The sequence below is a fragment of the Pelophylax lessonae genome (assembly GCF_965119305.1).
Source record: "Pelophylax lessonae genome assembly, chromosome: 1".
Classification (NCBI taxonomy): domain Eukaryota; kingdom Metazoa; phylum Chordata; class Amphibia; order Anura; family Ranidae; genus Pelophylax; species Pelophylax lessonae.
The window spans coordinates 722,159,791-722,177,892 of NC_138768.1; the positions used below are offsets into that span (position 1 = coordinate 722,159,791).

Sequence of the window (18,102 nt, forward strand, 5' to 3'; positions counted from 1 at the left end):
GTCTTGGCAATCTTCCTATAGCCTAGGCCATCTTTATGTAGAGCAACAATTCTTTCTCTATCATTCATTGACGGACACAGTCTCTGTTCTTCATAACAGCAGGATTATACTGCCCCCTACAGGAGTAGGACACTAGGCAGAAAAAAGTTCTGGATACGCCTAGGAGGAGTCAGTAGTGAGGAACTAGTTCCTTGCTGGGATCGCTGATCCTGGCAAAAGTTTTTTTCTTGATAGTTGTTTCTAGCTAGTATTTCACAGGATGTGTTTCCTGTGAGATCTTCAAGCAACTATGCTGGATCTGGGTGACGGGCTGGATATACTGTATAGATCCAGTGGTCAACCCAGCCGCCCAGCGAATACGTGCAGACCCCAGCTCCATGCTAGATCCCACCGGACGGGGACTGGCCCTGCGAGTTAATGGTCTAGGCCTGAGTCACAGCGTTCCTATTGGCCGACAGCCCCCCCCACTTCAGCTGAAAGGGGTTCCATCAGGAGATGGCGCCCACCTGTTCCAGGTATGGTAAGTAAACTGTTCCCCCCTCTCCCCCTGGTGGGTTTTGAGGTGGACGCGGGCCCCTCCTTGAGACAGTCGGACCCTCACTTTCCCATGTTCCCCTCTGTCCTGTCACGCATCCCCCCCTTACCTGTCCCCCATCTCCCCCCTCCTTGCTACTGGGGCTATAGGGCGATTGGAGTTACTGGGGGCTGGACCGGGCGCAGGCCAATGGTGGGGGCAGGGGGTGCGCCGCTTGCGACCGGACAATCAATAATGTGAGGGGGGTTTCACCTGTCACTTCAAGGCCCCTTTTCCTGTCGATCCTGTCCAGGAGGCTGGGGAGTCCCCTTGAGGGCCCCTAGAAGCTCCGTAGACCATGCAGGCCACCATTTTCTTGTAGTTCACGTGCTGAGGAAGATTGGTGTCTATCTTGGTACACCGAGCGGCCATTTTGCGCCATTGACTTTCAATGGCGGGCATGTTCTTGGAGTTCCTAGAGGCGTTTTTTTTGTGGTGGTGGAGCCCCAGCCTATATTTCAGGTTTTTCTCTGCTGATCGAGATCGCTGCAGACATGTGCTGTGCAGACGTTCTGGGCCTTCTTGGTGCATCTTTGGTAAGGGTGGTAAGTCTGGGGGGTCTCTCTCTCTCTGCTGGGGGTCTCTGTGCCTTTTTTTTTTACTTTTTGCTGTGGGGTTTCCCTGGAGCAACATGGTGGACCCTGCGGAACATTCTTCCCCATCTAACCCCCTCCGGATCCCAGCTATTCATAGATGCACTGTCGGCAGTCTTGGAATCCTTTGTGTCCCGGGTGGAGGTGGCCTGTAAAGGGCAAGGTGCCAAAAAACGCCCCCAACCTACCCCTGCCTCATCTGATGTGTCAGATTCTGAATTAGATTCAGCCACCGCAGACGTGGTCTTCTTTCCGGGTCTACCTTCTCGTGCCCTGTCTCCTCTAATAGTGAGGATGACACCTCTTCCTCTGCTACTGCGCAAGAAAATGCGCTGGTAGACGCACTGGTTGTATCTGTGTGTGAGACCCTTAAAAATGGAGGATGCAGCTGCGACTGCGACTGAGGCACAGGTTACATTGGGCACTCACAAGCCATCCAGAGCGGCTAAGGTTTTCCCCCTTCCCGCGTATTTTGACAACATGTCAAAAAAGAGTGGGACCGCCCAAAGCGTCCCCCTGGGGGTGCCTAAGCGGATTGCTAGGCGCTACCCCTTTGAGGAATCCCTTATTAAAAAGTGGACTGTGCCACCTACGGTGGACCCTCCAGTCTCCAGACTGAATAAAGCTACCATGATCCCAGTGGAGGATTCCTCGTCCTTTAAGGATCTGGCAGATAGAAAGGCGGAGTCTGTGGCCCACAATATGTAATCCCTGGCTGGGTCTGAACTCAGACCTGTGTTTACTATTGCCCTTGTGTCACAAACTTTGACTGAATGGGCTAAGTTACTATGCCATAACCTGGAGGGTAAAACTTCCCTCTGCCTTTGAGGAGGTGACGGACCAGTTGATTCAGGGGCTGCACTTTGTTTGCGACGCCTTGCTGGATGTGGCTCCACTATTGGCCCAATTGTCAGTTTTGCCAGTAGTATGCCCTCTGGCATATACTTTGGATAAAATGCTGGTCTGTGGATCAGACTTCTAAGAAGGCTTTGACTGATCTATCTTTTCAGAGTGATCGCCTGTTTGGGGCTACCCCTGATGACATTATCAAAGGTCTTACAGGGGGTAAAAGTACTTTTCTCTCACAGGCTAACAAGGGTAAGGACCCTCATCATAGACAAGGTCCCTCCTTTTCAGCACACAAGATGTTTTTTCATTCACCAGGGGCGAGTGATAAAGGATCAAATACTTCAAGGCCTCCCCAGGTGGCTCCAAGTGACCCTGGTCTGGAAAACAGAAGTTGGGTTTCTCCAGACCTGCGGATAAGGCCCCTTCGGCTTGAAGGTGCACCCTCACCCATATCTGGGGAGGGGGGATGTCTTTGCCAGTTTCCGGACCAGTGGCTATCCCAGCTACAAGACAAGTGGGTCCACGAGGTCATATAGTCTGGTTACAAGATCGAGTTTCGATCTATCCCTCTGGTAAGGTTTTTCCCTTCCAATGTTCGACTGTCCCCGGATCACTTACAAGCTCTCTTTGGGGCGGTGCAGGACCTGTTACAACAAGGAGTAATAGTTTTGGTTCCAAATTTGGAACGTTTTCAGGGCTTTTACTCAAATCTGTTTACTGTCCCCAGGAAGGAGAGCAAGGTGCGTCCAATTCTGGACCTAAAAGCACTGAATTGCTTTGTGCGAGTTCAAAAATTCAGGATGGAATCTGTTCGCACGGTGGTGGCTTCCCTACACCAGGGGGATTTCATGACTGCCATAGACATCAAAGAAAGCCTACATTTACATCCCAATATGTGCAGGACATCAAATGTTTCTGAGTTTTGCTGTGGGAGAGAATCACTATCAGTTTGTGGCGTTACCCTTTGGTCTCGCCTCTGCCCCTCGGGTCTTCACAAAGGTGTTGGCTCCGGTTCTGGCTTTATTAAGCCAGCATGGTCATGGGTTACCTGGATGATCTGCTTCTCTGTGCCAAGTCTCCCACGGCACTGGTAACTAACTTAGGGATCACCATGAGAACTCTTGAGGAGATTGGGTGGATTGTGAACCTCCAGAAGTCGTTCCAGGTTTCTTCAATGAGACTGGACTATCTGGGCCTGACTTTGGGTTGGTCCTCAGCCAGGGTGTTTCTTCCTCCAGGAAAAATTTCAAAAGCTCCAGATTGCAATTCAGCTATTGCTGTCCAGCAAATGGTCGTCCCTTTGGACTTGTATGAGAGTTCTGGGACTGATGGTGTCGTCCTTCGAAGCGGTACTTTTTGCTCAATTCCACATGAGAATACTCCAAAGGAAATCCTTCTCAAAAGGAACAAAGATCCAAATTCCCTGGACAATCAGATCCAGCTGAGCCAGGTGACCAGGGGGTCCCTGATATGGTGGCTTTGGTCCCCAAACAAAGAAATTCCTTCCTCCCCATATATTGGACAGTGATCACCATGGATGCCAGTCTGTCTGGGTGGGGAGGTGTTCTAGGCTAGCTTTCTGCTCAAGGGGTCTGGTCTCTGTAGGAATCCCGGCTACCTTTCAATGTTCTGGAGCTGAGAGTGATCAGGCTTTGACTAGTTCACTGGATGGAGTACCTTCGGAGCTGTCCAGTGTGCATTCAATCGGACAATGCCATGGCTGTGGCTTATGTCAATCACCAAGGGGTGTCCTGGCAGTCTTAGAGGTGGCGAGCATCCTTTGTTTGGCAAAACGTTTTGTTTCAGCTCTTTCTGTCGTCCACATTCCAGGAGTGGCAGGTGGATTTACCTCAGTCGGCAGGTCTTGGCTTCAGGGGAATGGTCTCTCCATCCGGAGGAGTTCCAGCAACTGTGCTTTCATTGGGGCACTCTAGGTGTAGATCTGTTGGCGTCTCGGATCAATAGGAAAGCGCAGAGGTTTGTGGCCCACACTTAGGACCCTCTGACAGATGCCACAGCTGTGATGGTGTCTCTGTGGGGTCAGTATCAGCTGATGTATGCTTTTTCCCCTCTCAAGTTGCTGCCAAGACTTCTTTGTAGGATCGAGGTGGAAGAGATTCCAGTCATCCTTGTGACTTCGGACTGGCCCTGCTGAGCTTAGTATGCCGACCTGGTCAGGATAGTCACAGACATTCCTTGGAGACTTCCTCTCAGGGAGGATCTACTGTCTCAAGGGCCGATCTTCCATCCTGCTTTACAGTCGCTGGGTTGATGGTTTGGCTGTTGAAAGCCAGGTGCTGAAGGACAGAGGATTGTCTGCTTCAGTAATTCCCAATCTGCTTAAAGTGAGAAAAGCAACTTCTAGAAAGATCTATCATCGTACATGGAAGTCGTATATTGCGTGGTGTGAGGCTCTTGGGGCTCCTCCTCGCTCTTACTCGGTGGCTCAGATCTTGGCCTTCCTTCAACGGGGAGTTGATCAAAAATTGGCCTTGAGTACTATCAAGCGTCAGATTTCTGCCTTGGCAATTCTCTTCCGGAGGCCATTAGCCACCCACTCCCTGGTGTGTCATTTCTTCAGAGTTGTCACATGAAAATATATAATAAAATATTTACAAACAGACAAACTGACACGTATGTATCCCCAACTTTCCAATCTTTGCTGGAGGGGTTGTGGCCAACTGGGACCGGCTATTGGCAAGATATCAAGGAATTGATTAGATCAGCAACAGGATCACAGGGGGTGCGACCTCCATTGCCACCTTGGGATCTTAATTTGGTGCTGTCGGTTCTCCAGAAACCAGAAAAAAAAATAGTTTCCCTGCTTACCTTATCCCAGAAGCTGACTTTTTTAGTGGCTATTAATTCTGCATGCAGGGTGTCGGAACTGGCGGCGTTGTCCTGTCGTTCTCCCTATCTGTTGGTTCACAGGGATAAAGTGGTGCTTCGTCCGGATCCGTCCTTCCTTCTGAAGGTGGTCTCCAGTTTCCACTTAAATGGGGACATTGTGTTGCCTTCCTTGTGTCCTAAGCCTAATCATCCTAAAGAATTTGCTCTGCATACTTTGGATGTGGCCGCAACATTTTGCAGGTTGCTGTTTAAGGGGGTTCTTAGTCTCCCTTGAGGGTGTTTTAAGGTTTTTTCAGGTGGGTCTCATCTTGTTGTTCTGATGAGTCCTATGTTGCCTGGTTGGCTGTGGTTCAGCCATGGGGAATTGTTTTCTGCTGTTCCCACCCCTCATGTTTTATGGCACTGCTTTGGGACGTCCCTACTGTTATGAAGAACAGAGACTGCATTTGTCAATGAACGATAGAGAAAATTGGATTTTTGTCTTACCGTAAAATCCTTTTCTTTAAAGTTCATTGACGGATGCAGTACCCACCCCCCTATTTTGAGTTGGGTTGGTATTGTTTTCTCTGACACTTCTTTGATACAAAACTGACATCCTAGGGAGAAAGGGTATACCCCCTGGGACTGCCCATAGGCATAGCCAGAACTTTTTTTGTGCCTAGTGCCTTACTCCTGTAGGGGGCAGTATAAATCTACTATTATGAAGAAAAGAGACTGCGTCCGTCAATGAACTTCAGAGAAAAGGATTTTACGGTAAGACAAAAATCAAATTTTTCAGATCCTCAGAGAGTTCTTTGCCATGAGGTGCCATGTTGTATTTCCAGTGACCAGTATGAGTGAGTGAGAGCGATAAAACCAAATTTAACACACCTGCTCATCATTCACACCTGAGACCTTGTAACACTAACAAGTCACATGACACAGGGGAGGGAAAATGGCTAATTGGGCCCAATTTGAACATTTTCCCCTAGGGGTATATTCCCTTTTGTTGCCATTGGTTTAGCCATTAATGGCTGTGTGTTAGTTATTTTGAGGAGATAGAAAATTGACATTATTATATAAGCTGTACTCTCCCTACATTACATTGTAGCAAAGTGTCATTTCTTCAGAGTTGTCACATGAAAATATATAATAAAATATTTACAAACAGACAAACTGACACGTATGTATCCCCAACTTTCCAATCTTTGCTGGAGGGGTTGTGGCCAACTGGGACCGGCTATTGGCAAGATATCAAGGAATTGATCAGATCAGCAACAGGATCACAGGGGGTGCTCACCCCACAGCTTGCTCTGCTGGGAGGGGGGCTCAACGGATGGCAACCGCAACATCGCACCATAATCACTCATATCCTTATAGCGGCAAGACAGGACATTGCCTGGAAATGGAAGGACAAACAAACTCCCACTATACAAAGACTAATTATCACACTCAATCATCATATGCAGATGGAGTACATGTATTGCGAAAGCCCACATCAGAATCTCCCGATTTCTCTCACAATGGTCCTCCTGAGTCCTGGCTATAAGACTCTAGATGTAACTTGAATACCCCATAAGACTGAATTGCAGATAATACGCACAGTCCACCACGGTCAGCATGGCTGAACAAAAATGATCAATGTGCCAAACGCATTTGCACAAACAAATTAACCCTCTAACTGTTGCAAGGTAATATCTAACAGATCTCATGTGCAAGATGATCTAAATACCCCTCCCCCTCCCTCCCCCTCCCTCCCCCACCATACCCCAGCCCAGCAATGCTTCTACAGCATTATTAGACCCAAGGTTTACCATAAAAGTGTACTGTTAATGAAACTGTTAAAGTTTATTGTTATACTCGTTCATCTATGCTATAAGAGAACACCTTGAAATACTGCAGCAGAGGGTTGCAGGCGTTGACACCATCCTCAGACACAGTATGTCCCCAGATGGGGTGTCTCTGGGTGCTGGACAATGTCCTAGACCTTCATTGCTCCCGTCCTATCGGGTTCAACTTTATATAGTTACATGTTAAGTGTTAAAACTGCTATGCTTGCTGTAATCCCTTACAAACTGTTAAGAATTTGAACAAACTCGACTATGTTTACACTGTTTATCCGTGTACTTATACGAAAACTCAATAAAAAACTATTGAAATAAAAAAAATATTTACAAACATGTGAGGGGTGTACTCACTTTTGTGAGATACTGTATTTAAAGTAAAGCCTACAGGAACCACATACCTTCATAAAAATGTGTGTGTGTCTTGCTGCCATAGTTGTATTTATAACAGTCCAGATTGCAAGTGAATGAAGAAATGGCTTGTTTGGGTAGTATGAAATAAGTAAAAACAAACAAATATTTAAATGCCTTAGAAGTTCCTAAAAAAGAAAGGTCTCACCAAATATTTGGAGAGTGTTACTTCCACTGCAAATACCACAAGGCATTGAGCGGAATGCAATATTTTGTAGCAGGACAGTCTCCATTCTCCAAATAGTCTGTCACATTTTCCCTTTTATGAATTGTAATATATATACAAACAATTGTTTGTTCTTACAGCTCTCCTGGTCAGTGCTGCGGCCAGTCAGGGTTAATGCCACTTTGAATTGTGAAGTGACCTGTAGATCAGCATTTGAGCAAGGAGTTGCTACACTTTGGTTAATCCCCTTCTGCTAGTATGTGACATGTTTCCTTGTGCCTGCAGATTCAGTCTCCCCTGTGCCTCCTGAGTACTAGTGTTCCTCAGTGTCCCTGTGCCTCCTCCTTGAAATCTTTCAGCCCTCAGTGTGTTCCTCAGTGCCTCCCCAACTGTCTGTGTCTGCATTGCCTCTAGGAACCCCAGTGTGCCCCTTGACTCCAGGTGGATCTCAAAGCATCCAATATCATCTTGTGTCTCCAGTGTGCCCCCGCATGCTTCATGCCTCTAAGGGCATCCAACAGCATCCTACGCCTATGTCATCTGAAGACTAAATGCCCTCCCTGTCAAGATTCACTACCCCCTGGCCCCTACTAAGGAGCTATTTTATTGTCTCTGTGAAGTCTAAGTATTTACTAAACTAGATCAGAAAGGCACATACAACCTAATTTGCATCAAATGAGACAAATATAAGACTACATTTATTACTCCTGCAGTCTTCAAGAAATCTTTTAAGACCCACTCTACCAGTGTGTTGTCATCTACCTAAATAAAATATAAGTTTTTTGCCTGGACCTGCCTATACTGACATTGTATCTACTCCATCTTACAGTGCCTTAATGAAAATAGACTCTATACTAAAGCCAAAAATGTCTCCTCTTCCTTGGCTATATTGTCTCCAAAATTGGCCTTTTGATGAACCATGACAAAACTTCTGCTATTTCTAACTGGACCCAAGCCAGCAGTCTTAAAGTGATACAGTGCTTTCTAGAATTCCCAATTTACTACCATCAAGGTTGAAGTGTCTTCTGTGCGAATGGGAGCAACCTTGTAAGGGATACTGAATGCAGGTATCCAGCAGCAGCAGGGATGACCACTTCAGCCTAGCTGTAATTAAGAAACTGGAATAAGGCTGAATTTGATTAGAGTGAAGTTTATTAAGGTCCACAACATCTATCCAACACCAACACACTATAAGCAAAGTAAAAGTGAAAAATAAATGTAGCAGTGAAGCAAAACTAAACCAACAACCTAACTGTAATACACTATATACAAATGGAGGGAAGCTGACATAAACAAGGCATGACCAAGACTGGGACTAAGAACAAGGGGAGCAGAGATGAGGTAACAAGATACAGGGTACTAGATACAAGGTGTACTATACAGGATAAAGCAGAGTTTAGGAAAATCAACAAGCAAGTATATGGCAAATAGGAAAAATACTGACGTACCATTTAAATTCAATGGAGGGGTTATATACCTTTCCAGTAGTCCGCATTAGATGGAGCAAAATTACTGTGATCTGCTGGCTGCTGGGAGACACCCCCTTCAGTGGCCAAAGGAACTACACCTTTCAGCTCTGGTAAGTGCCACCAGCAGGTGATCTGGCTTCTGACAGTTCCCTCCCTTAAGAAGTGTCCTTCAACCTGAAGCATACCTTGCCACCAAAGTCTGACAGTTGGCTAGGTGCCCCATTGCTGGGATCTGGAAACCGGCTGGGTTCCCAGCAGGTCTGATCCCTTAGGAGGCGCAATACTTGAAATTTGCAGTTTTACAAGGCTCCACATATCTCAATACTGAAATCTCATGTGCCATCCAAAGCCTTATCCCTGAAGTCCATAACCCACACAGGTACCTTAATTCTAGGAAGTTCCATCACATCTAGACATTCCATGTCTGAGTTACTAGACTGGTTGATAGAAACGTCTTTGCATTTAACAGCCTCCCTGGTCTTTGCACCTAAGTAAGGACAATGTTCAATGGAACTCTGCCCTTCCCCAGAAGATCTCTATTAGTGGGTTTGTAATAGTGAATGCAGTTATCAAATTCAAAGTTGGTGTCTAGACCACTGGCTGAGCATCAGGCACCTGATCAGCATAAGCAGGCCAAGCAGCAGACATAGAGTCAGCAATGGCATGCATCGGATCAGTCTGAACTGGAATACCAGGCATTAGATCTGGCTGGACTAGAGTAGAAGACACAGAGCCAAACACTGGCACAGGATCTGCCTGAAAAGGAAAGGACAGAGTCAGAATTGCATGGGTTGACAAAGGCTTGCATTTCTTTAAAGGGTTGGAAACTGAAATCCAGCAAGCGGTTGCAGGGTTCTGAGCAGAGTGTGCAGCTTGTGGGGAAATAGTGATTCTACTGAGAAGTGGAGCAGAAAAGGTAGCAGTAGCAGAGGAAGTTTTCTGAGGGCTTGTCAAGGGCAATAGAGCCGGGTTCAGTGGGTTAAATGCAAGGGAAGCAGGGTACTGATTTATAGGTAGTAAAGAGTCACTGGAAGCTGTGGTTGCTAAGGGCAATGAAGGAAGAAATTATTGGTGTCTAGAGGCAGGACTAAATTGATGTGAATAAACTGAGGCTGGGGCCGCCAACTCAAGAGCTGATGCACCCTCTCGCTACTTTGAGTCCCAAGATTCCAAAGCTCCGACTAGGCCAGAATTTATTTTTCCAACTATTTGCATACTGGTCATTATTGCAACCACTCCCATCCTGGCCCAATGAATCTGCTATTCCCCCTGGTAACACTCTTGTACCTCTGGAGATAAAAACATAACTCCTACATTGGGCTCATGACTCCAAGCTCTTCAGACTTCGCAGGGTCAAAGGACTCTCATGTTTCTTTCCCACCTGTACTGGTGGTCAAACCTCTTAAAGGATGTACCAGACCTTGTAAGAAATCTGTGCCAAAACCAGGTCTTCTACCCATGCACCTGCAGATCCTTTCCTCCTGCTATCTTTTCTCAGACAATCTTGGCAACATCTCTCTATGGCCTTTATTACTGACCTCCCTCTTTTTGATGGCTGTACAACTACTTGAATAGCTGTAGATCACTTTTAAATAATGGCATACCCCTTTCCTCACTACTCTCAGCAGCACTCCTGATGCCTATCCTCATATGTCTTAGTGGCATGCCAACCCAAATTGTCTCTAATCACAGGGGGCTAGTTCACCTCCTGCTTCTGGTAAAGCCTCTGTAAGTCTACAGATATACAATTTGTTATTTTTCTTTGCTTATCACAGTCTAATGGACAAGCTGCAAGGAATAATCAATCCGTGAAAAATATCTTTGTGTCCAGTATCTGCCCATCAGGATGATTGGATTTCCCTCCTGCCATGGGCAGAATTTGCTCACTGTACCCATCTTAACACTAGCATCAATGAGTCCTCATTCTTCTTTGTAAATGCCAAACATCTACATCTTCCTATGCCAACACCTTACTCCCTTGAGATTCCTGCATAAGTATTTTAACCCTATTAGGTACCAAGTTCTTAAATCCAGCACTCTGCCAACACAAGAATATAATCACTGCAAATATTTAGCCAATCTACTACAAACTTTAATAGATTACCTAATGCTATCCATGGTTTGCTACTGTACTTAAAATATTCTCTCATCCCTTGTCTGCAGCTACTCTCTCAGCTAATCCATTTTAGAATAAGAGGTTCACTAAATCATATATGCCAAGATTTCTTATAAAAAAAACTTGAGTACCTATTTGACTGAAAGGGGAATTGAAGGGCTTCAGTTCTAAAGAAATATCCTGGGCCCCCACATCTGATGTGTCAGGTCATCCTCTGGTAAAAACAGGGACCCTGATGGGTGGTGAGGTCCTGTAAAAATTGTAGGTAATGTCACACCTACCTCTCCTGTGCTTCAGCACTGGGTTTCACCCAGAGTGCCGTTGCCACTCAAAAGACAGCCCTCCTAATCTGTGCTGCAGTCAATCAGCTCAGCTGATTGGGGACCACTTTAAATTGTGAAGCAATGCATAGCTCTGCCTAGCTGAATCCCCATCCTGAAACTAACGTATCTGCTTCCTTGTGCCTGCAGCTTCTGTAGTCTCCATGGCTCCTGAGTCTTAATGTTCCCTGGTGCCCTTGTGCCTCCTTAGCACCTGTCTCTAGTCTTAAGTGTGTTCCTCCATGCATCCTCAGCTGTAGTACCTTTAGTGACCCCGATGCGCCTCTGAGCATCCTGTGACTCAAAATGCATGCAAGAGCATCCTCTAAAACGTCAGTGTGCTGCTGTATGACCCTTGACTCTAAGTGCAACCAAAAGACAACTCCAGTGTGCCCCTGTGCATCTCTAACTGCAGTGCACCCTGTGTCTTCTAGTGACATCATTGTACCCCTGAGTGCCTTGAAACTTTAAGTGCACCACAGAGAATCCTGTGTTGTCTAGTGACTTCAGGTACACCCTAAAATATAGTGACTCTTGTGCATCCCTGATACTAATGCAACTCAGTGCCTCCTGTGTCATTTAGAGAATCCTATACTTCTAGGCACCTCTGTGGCAACTGTGTCTCTACACAGCCTCCAAAACACTTCTGTATCACATGGAGAGTCCTTCTCTCAGTGGATAGGGACCTCTGTCTATGAAAACTGTTATATGTCCAATTTACCAAAAAACTAAGACAAATATAAATCCTGGGCTGACACTAAAAATGAAGATGCAACACAATAATAAAAAAAAATAGAATGTACTGTGCGGGGCTCCTGGTGTGTCTGTGCAACTTTAAGTATAAAAAGAGAGCCTCTGGAAAATGTTTTACCTTAATTTATCCATTGCTTTATACAGTATGCTCTAAAATGGGTGTTCTCGACTTTAGTTAGGACTGCACAGAAGAGCTTCACCAAGGCAGTTGTCAAGATGAAAACATATTGAGGACTCTTAACGACTTTTATATTATGTATTCATGTATCAGTATAGCAGTCTAGAGTCCCCTCTTAATCCCTGAATATATTTAAACATCATAGTTTTAGAAATTCAGTCTTTAGTCTGATTATGTTGTCTTTATTATGAATATGTGTCAACTATAACATGAGATGTCCTGCCAAGAGAACTTCCCTAACTTTCCGGAATAACAGATAAACAAATATATATTGGCTTAGATAATTATAGTTCCAGTAACTGGCCATTAATTGCATATTATCCATCATTTTTAATTGTCATACACCCTTCCTGCTCCTAGAGCAGGATGACCAAGAACTTTGCTAAATAATCAACAAAGGCTGTATTATGGCTGTTTTATAAGATATTGTGTAATCTTGTATGACTATGTTTTTGGACCTATGCCCGTCATAGGTTTTACTGTGATAACTCTCTATAAAAGGATGTATCAAAAATGTATATGGCATCACATTCTCTATTTCTGTATGAGATGTGGTCCTTGCGCAAGTAATATCAGTAAAGCTTACCTGAACAGATGCAAACCTGATTGGCGTAGATTATTTCATGGCTCAAGCTTAACATGAACTTAACATTTGGTGACCCTTCGAACCGTGTCTTTCTGACCGCATCGAAACCGCCGGTTGGCACTGCACAACAGGAGGGACAGCACAGAGGCCTCAGGTGAGAAAAATATTTTTATTTCTCATATTGAAAAACTGTCTTTTTCTGATGTGTGGTGGTGTGCCGGTTGGGGGAAGTGCGGCTACGAAAGGTAACACGTATCCTTTGAATTTAATTTGCATTCTGTCTGTGTATGGTTACTGAGATTATTAAATGGTACCAATAGGAAATACTATGTATGAAAAATATTATTTTCTAAAACAAAAATATTTTTTTTGATTCTCTTTATTACAAGAAATGACAATATATATATATATATATATATATATATAAGGGACGATTTCAGCAGAGATACTACTATTTTTTGGATTGTGTGTGTGTGGTGTTGAAAGACAAATGTGGAGGTATTAGGGCAGGTATTGCCTTAAACCCCAGTGTCTGTATAACCTGCTGAGTGTTCTTTGGATTAGGGAGTCAGAGAAAGACTAGCCTATATTCACTCGTTCAGAAGACGTTCGAACGAAGTATAGAACAGATTAAAGACATGTTGTATTGATAAAGTACCGGGCTGTTGGTAGCAGCTGTTGTGATAAAGAAACTGAGTTCTTGATCCCAGAATCTCCAAATATTGTCATTTCTTAAAGTGGTAAAGAGAAATAATAAAATTGGAAATTTAAGTGATAAGAATGTTTTGCCCATTATGAAAAACTTGGGGCTTACAAAAACTAAAGCAAAAAAATTAATAAAAATAGCAAAGAAAACAGGCTTAAATGTTGCTAAATTGCATCCAGGTGCACCCATCGTTAAGATGATGGTGAGTGGTGATCCAGACGCCCTCAAACATCATGTAAAGTGGTGCAAAATTACAAAAAAGCATATAAAGAGGATCCCTCTAAATGGTGGCCACCAGAGGGCTATTCTGAGTATGCCTAAAAATCGATGCCTTGTTTAACTTGCTATTTAAAATGTCTGATTGTGGGGGAATTAAATGTCTAGCAGCACGGGAAGGAAAAAAAATAGGTGAAGCCCCTCCCTATAAAATGTGTTCAGAAAAAGCTGCTTTAACAAATAGATGGTTTAAGAGTAATAGAAACTGTTTTAGCAGGGAAAACGTAGTTCGCCGTAGTTGGCAGGACACTTTGAGGTAATTTTTTATATATAGAATTATAGATAATGAGAATTTACATTTTGCTCACAAGTCCCTGTATGAAAGGGAGCTCTGCTGCAAAATTTTGAAAATTGTCTACTTGCCAAGAGAGGGTTCAACAATAAATATCTTCGTTCCCGTTATAGATATGGAATTTATTTTTGCACAGAAAGGGTTACCGCAATTAGTGTGACCATTGGACCCTGTTGGCACCGAGCCAAAAGTTTTAAATCAGATTAACTTTTTATCTGATAATAGTTTTTGAATGGTATTTTAGGGGTGTCCTCTATTGAAGGAGGGGAACCTCTGGTCAGGTTTTTGTAAAAATGACACGAGAAAAAAAAAAAAAGAAAGTTTTTTTTGTAGGTTTGGCACGGGAAAAAAAATGTTTTAAGTTTTATAGTTTTATCTGATTTTAGCATACAAGTGGTATCTGATGTGCCATCTTTACTGATGGCCATACCATCCGATGCTACTCACTTTTACAGTGAAGTAATGCATTTTTTTAGCGTCCTAGTGGACGAGAAGACAAAGCCATCTTCGTTTCTTATTTTTCAGTCCGGGTAACTGACCTGGTGTAGAAATGCCCTTAAAAATGGGTGATGGAGGTTAGTATATAGCAAGGTTAGGGAAAGTGTATGTCCCTTAGAAACCCCAAGACATTAGGGCAATTGTAGAAGATCTCCCAAACATTGCCAAGAGTCTTAAAAGAAATGGTACAAAAGGTTGATGTGAATGGAGAAAACTCAGCAAGCTACATATATAGATATGTGGATTTTGATTGATTGTGCAGTACCTGAGGAAAAATATATGTGTATGTATGGAACACATTTGCAGTAAATAAGTGCGCGTGAATAAGGGATATTGAGGATACAGGCAGATGGCCAAAATACGTATGAAACAAAGATTGATACAATGAAATTTTAAAGGAATGGGTAACAAGTATGTTTGATAAAGGACAGGATATGTGAATGTTATTGGATGTTGTTTAGAAGGAAGGTGAGGAGATGTTGAACTATTGGAATAGATTCAAAGATGCTATATAGAAGCAAAGTGATTGGGCGACTGAAAGTGAAGATGACATGAAACAACCTAAAGTGATAAATATTTTTGTAAGTGGATTGTTGTTTGAGATTAGAAAAGAAAATGGAGCTCTGCATAGCGGGCTGGAGAATTAAACCTGTCCCTGAGTTGGTTGACATAGCACAGATAGCTTGTGAAGTGTTATAAAAAAAAGAGAGGAAAAAAATAGAGAGAAAGGAAAAAAACTAAAATAATGAAAATGCAAGTCCCTGAGGTTAGAGAAAAGGTTATTAAACCCAGGGGAATGCTGGTTTCTACAGTACAGGTGACGGAACCCCCTTATCCCCCGTCAGGCCAAAAGGGAGAACTGGAGATCCAAAGAGGGGCAGTGTAGGACCCCTACAGGAATTGTTGAAAAGACAAACAAAAAGCAATTATAAATTCACTTCGGAAGAGTTAACCCCTTCAGTTATGGAAGCATTTAAACAAATCAAGCAATCTTTGCTAACAGTGCCCAGTCTTGGTTTGCCGGATTATAGCAAAGATTTCTATTTATTTTGCACAGAAATAAATGGACATGCGAATGGGGTGTTAACGCAACACTTCTGTGCCAGACATCGCCCAGTGGGGTACTACAGTTACCCATTGGACAGCGTTGCCAGAGGGCTCCCTGGATGTCTAAAAGCAGTAGCGGCAGCTGCCCTACTGGTTGAAAAAAAACTGTAGACATTGTATTAGGCAACACTTTGTATTTAATGTGCCCCCATGATTTGGAGGCTATGTTAAATAGTGCCTATACTAAACACTTCTCAGTACAAAGGATAACACATTATCATTTGATTTAGTTATCAGCCTCCAATCTCAAAATTCAGCGCTGCCAGACTCTGAATCTGGCTCCTTTGCTACCAGAAGCTGACAGTGAGGAAATTGATGATTCTGAATACCTAATACATCATTGTGCTACCTCTATTGATGAAGTAACAAAACCCACATCTGATTTTCAGGATGAATCCATTGCTGGTCTGCCTGTATGTGCAGACTTGTTGGTAGATGACTCATCCCTCAGATGACCTGATGGGTTAACATTAGCTGCCTGTGTGGTAGTAAACGGTGAGAGCCGACTACTGCATACTGAAATTCTGCTAAATTCTAAGTCAGCGCAGGCTGCGGAAATTACAGCTCTCTGTGTTGCATTGGAGCTAGCAGAATGAGATACGGTAAATATCTACAGTGATTCTGCGTATGCTGTGGGTATATTGCACAGCTTTGCACAATTATAGCAGGAAAGGGGTTACCTGATAGCAACAGGAACACCCATTCAACACAAAGAGTTAATTGACAGACTGTTGTTTGCAGTCCAATCGCCTCTTAAAGTAACAGTAATTAAATGTAAAAGCACATACCGGGTTTAATGACAGTGTGTTGGTTGGAAATGTTTTGGCTGATAAATATGCTAAAGAAGCTATTTACTCTTATCAGCCACATGTAGTCCCTATATTTTTGGTCACAAATCTTCAAGTGGACCATGGGGTTGTCAAGGCCCTACAGGAAAGTTCACCTCACTGATCCACTTGGTCTACAAAAAGAACTGTTTGTGGACCAGATGGCCTGTGGAGGTTGAATGATAAACTGGTTGCTCCACCGACTCTTTTTCCTTCATTGTTGGCCTTGAGCCATGGGCCTTGCCATGTCTCAACAGGAGGGATTGTGAACAAACAGTGGTGGGCACCAGGTTTTTACACATATGCTGCTAAACAAGTTAATGAATGTACTGTATGTCAAATGCATAACATGGGTAAACCAGTGCCTACCCCTATGAAACACATTCCGCATACTGAGGAGCCGTTTCAAAATTGTGTAGATTGACTTCTCAGATATGCCCCCTTGTGGCCGATTCAAGTATCTTTTAGTTTGCGAATATTGTTAAGTAGTTAAGTGTCTTACTAGAGAATTGATTCCTAGGTTTGGTATGGGAGCTGTGATCTCTTCAGACACACACTTTGATAACAAACTAATAGCAGAGGTAATAGATATCTTAGGTCTGAAACAACAGTTACACACCACATATAGACCACAGGTTAGTGGGATGGTGGAACGCAGTAATCAAACCCTAAAGAGGTATCTGGCCAAGATGACTACTAATGGAAAGAGCACATGGGTAGAAGCATTGCCTATAGCCCTAGCAACTATCAGGACTACCCCAAAGGAGAAGATGTATTGTTTGGGCGCCCTCCTAAAAGACTTCCTACAGCTTCTGTAACATCAGAAACAGTGACTTTAAGACTTTAACACAAATGTGTTTTCTGATACTTTTTCCAAAGCAGGACAACCAGTGGACCTAAGTGAAAAGACTCATGGACTAAATTCTGGAGAGTGGGTGTACATCAAGAATCACACCCCTAAGACTACTCTATCCCCTAAGTGGAAGGGACCGTTCCAGATTATTCTTGTGTCTCCCACAGCTGTAAAGCTAAAGGATTACAAGTATTGGGTGCATGGTTCCCATTGTAAGAAAGCAGTGGCTTTAAACAAACATACAGGCCAGTGTACTGTTGGCAAGGACTTTTCTGTACCTTTACCTTCTAGGTCATCTCCATCATTGACTCAGGCTCGAGCCAGAAGACTACGAATACAGAAGAATGTATCTTATAATGCCGAGAGCCGATATGGATCTCTGAGGAATTATCCTAAGTGGAGGAGCCTCAGTGTGGATCACAGTCATGATGTATGAATGGACTCACATGTAGTGTTGAGCGAACACGGACTGTATTATTCGTGTTCGTACCGAATAATTGGATTTTTTGTACCCGAACACGGACACGGACACTTTACTGTATGTTCGGGTAAAAATCCGTGTTCGGTCGTTTTATTTCCGGGTTTTGCATGCTTTGGCGCTCTTTTCATGGCGGGCTTTCAACAGCCAATCAACAATCGTTTAACTGGTGTGCCTTAAGCCATCCCAGCCATGCCTGCAAATGTCTCAGTAGCTGTGATTGGCCGTCTGAAGCATGTGACCAAGTCTTTATAAGTTCGAGGCAGCCGCAGCGGCGTCATTATGCTGCTTAGATTCAGGGACAGAGCACACATCAACGTGCTGGCTGCTGATTAGGGAAAGATAGGCAGGAAAAAACCATTTGTGTCCGGATAGAA

At 43.9% G+C, this 18,102-nt stretch overlaps 1 pseudogene across 1 annotated transcript; it reads left to right on the plus strand.

Annotated features, from left to right (window-relative positions):
* Positions 1 to 3,049: 3,049 nt before the first annotated feature.
* Positions 3,050 to 17,683, plus strand: LOC309549190 (annotated as a pseudogene). The gene is made up of 3 exons: positions 3,050 to 3,106; positions 15,798 to 15,994; positions 16,900 to 17,683. The product of its transcript is annotated as an uncharacterized misc_RNA (transcript).
* Positions 17,684 to 18,102: the final 419 nt, after the last annotated feature.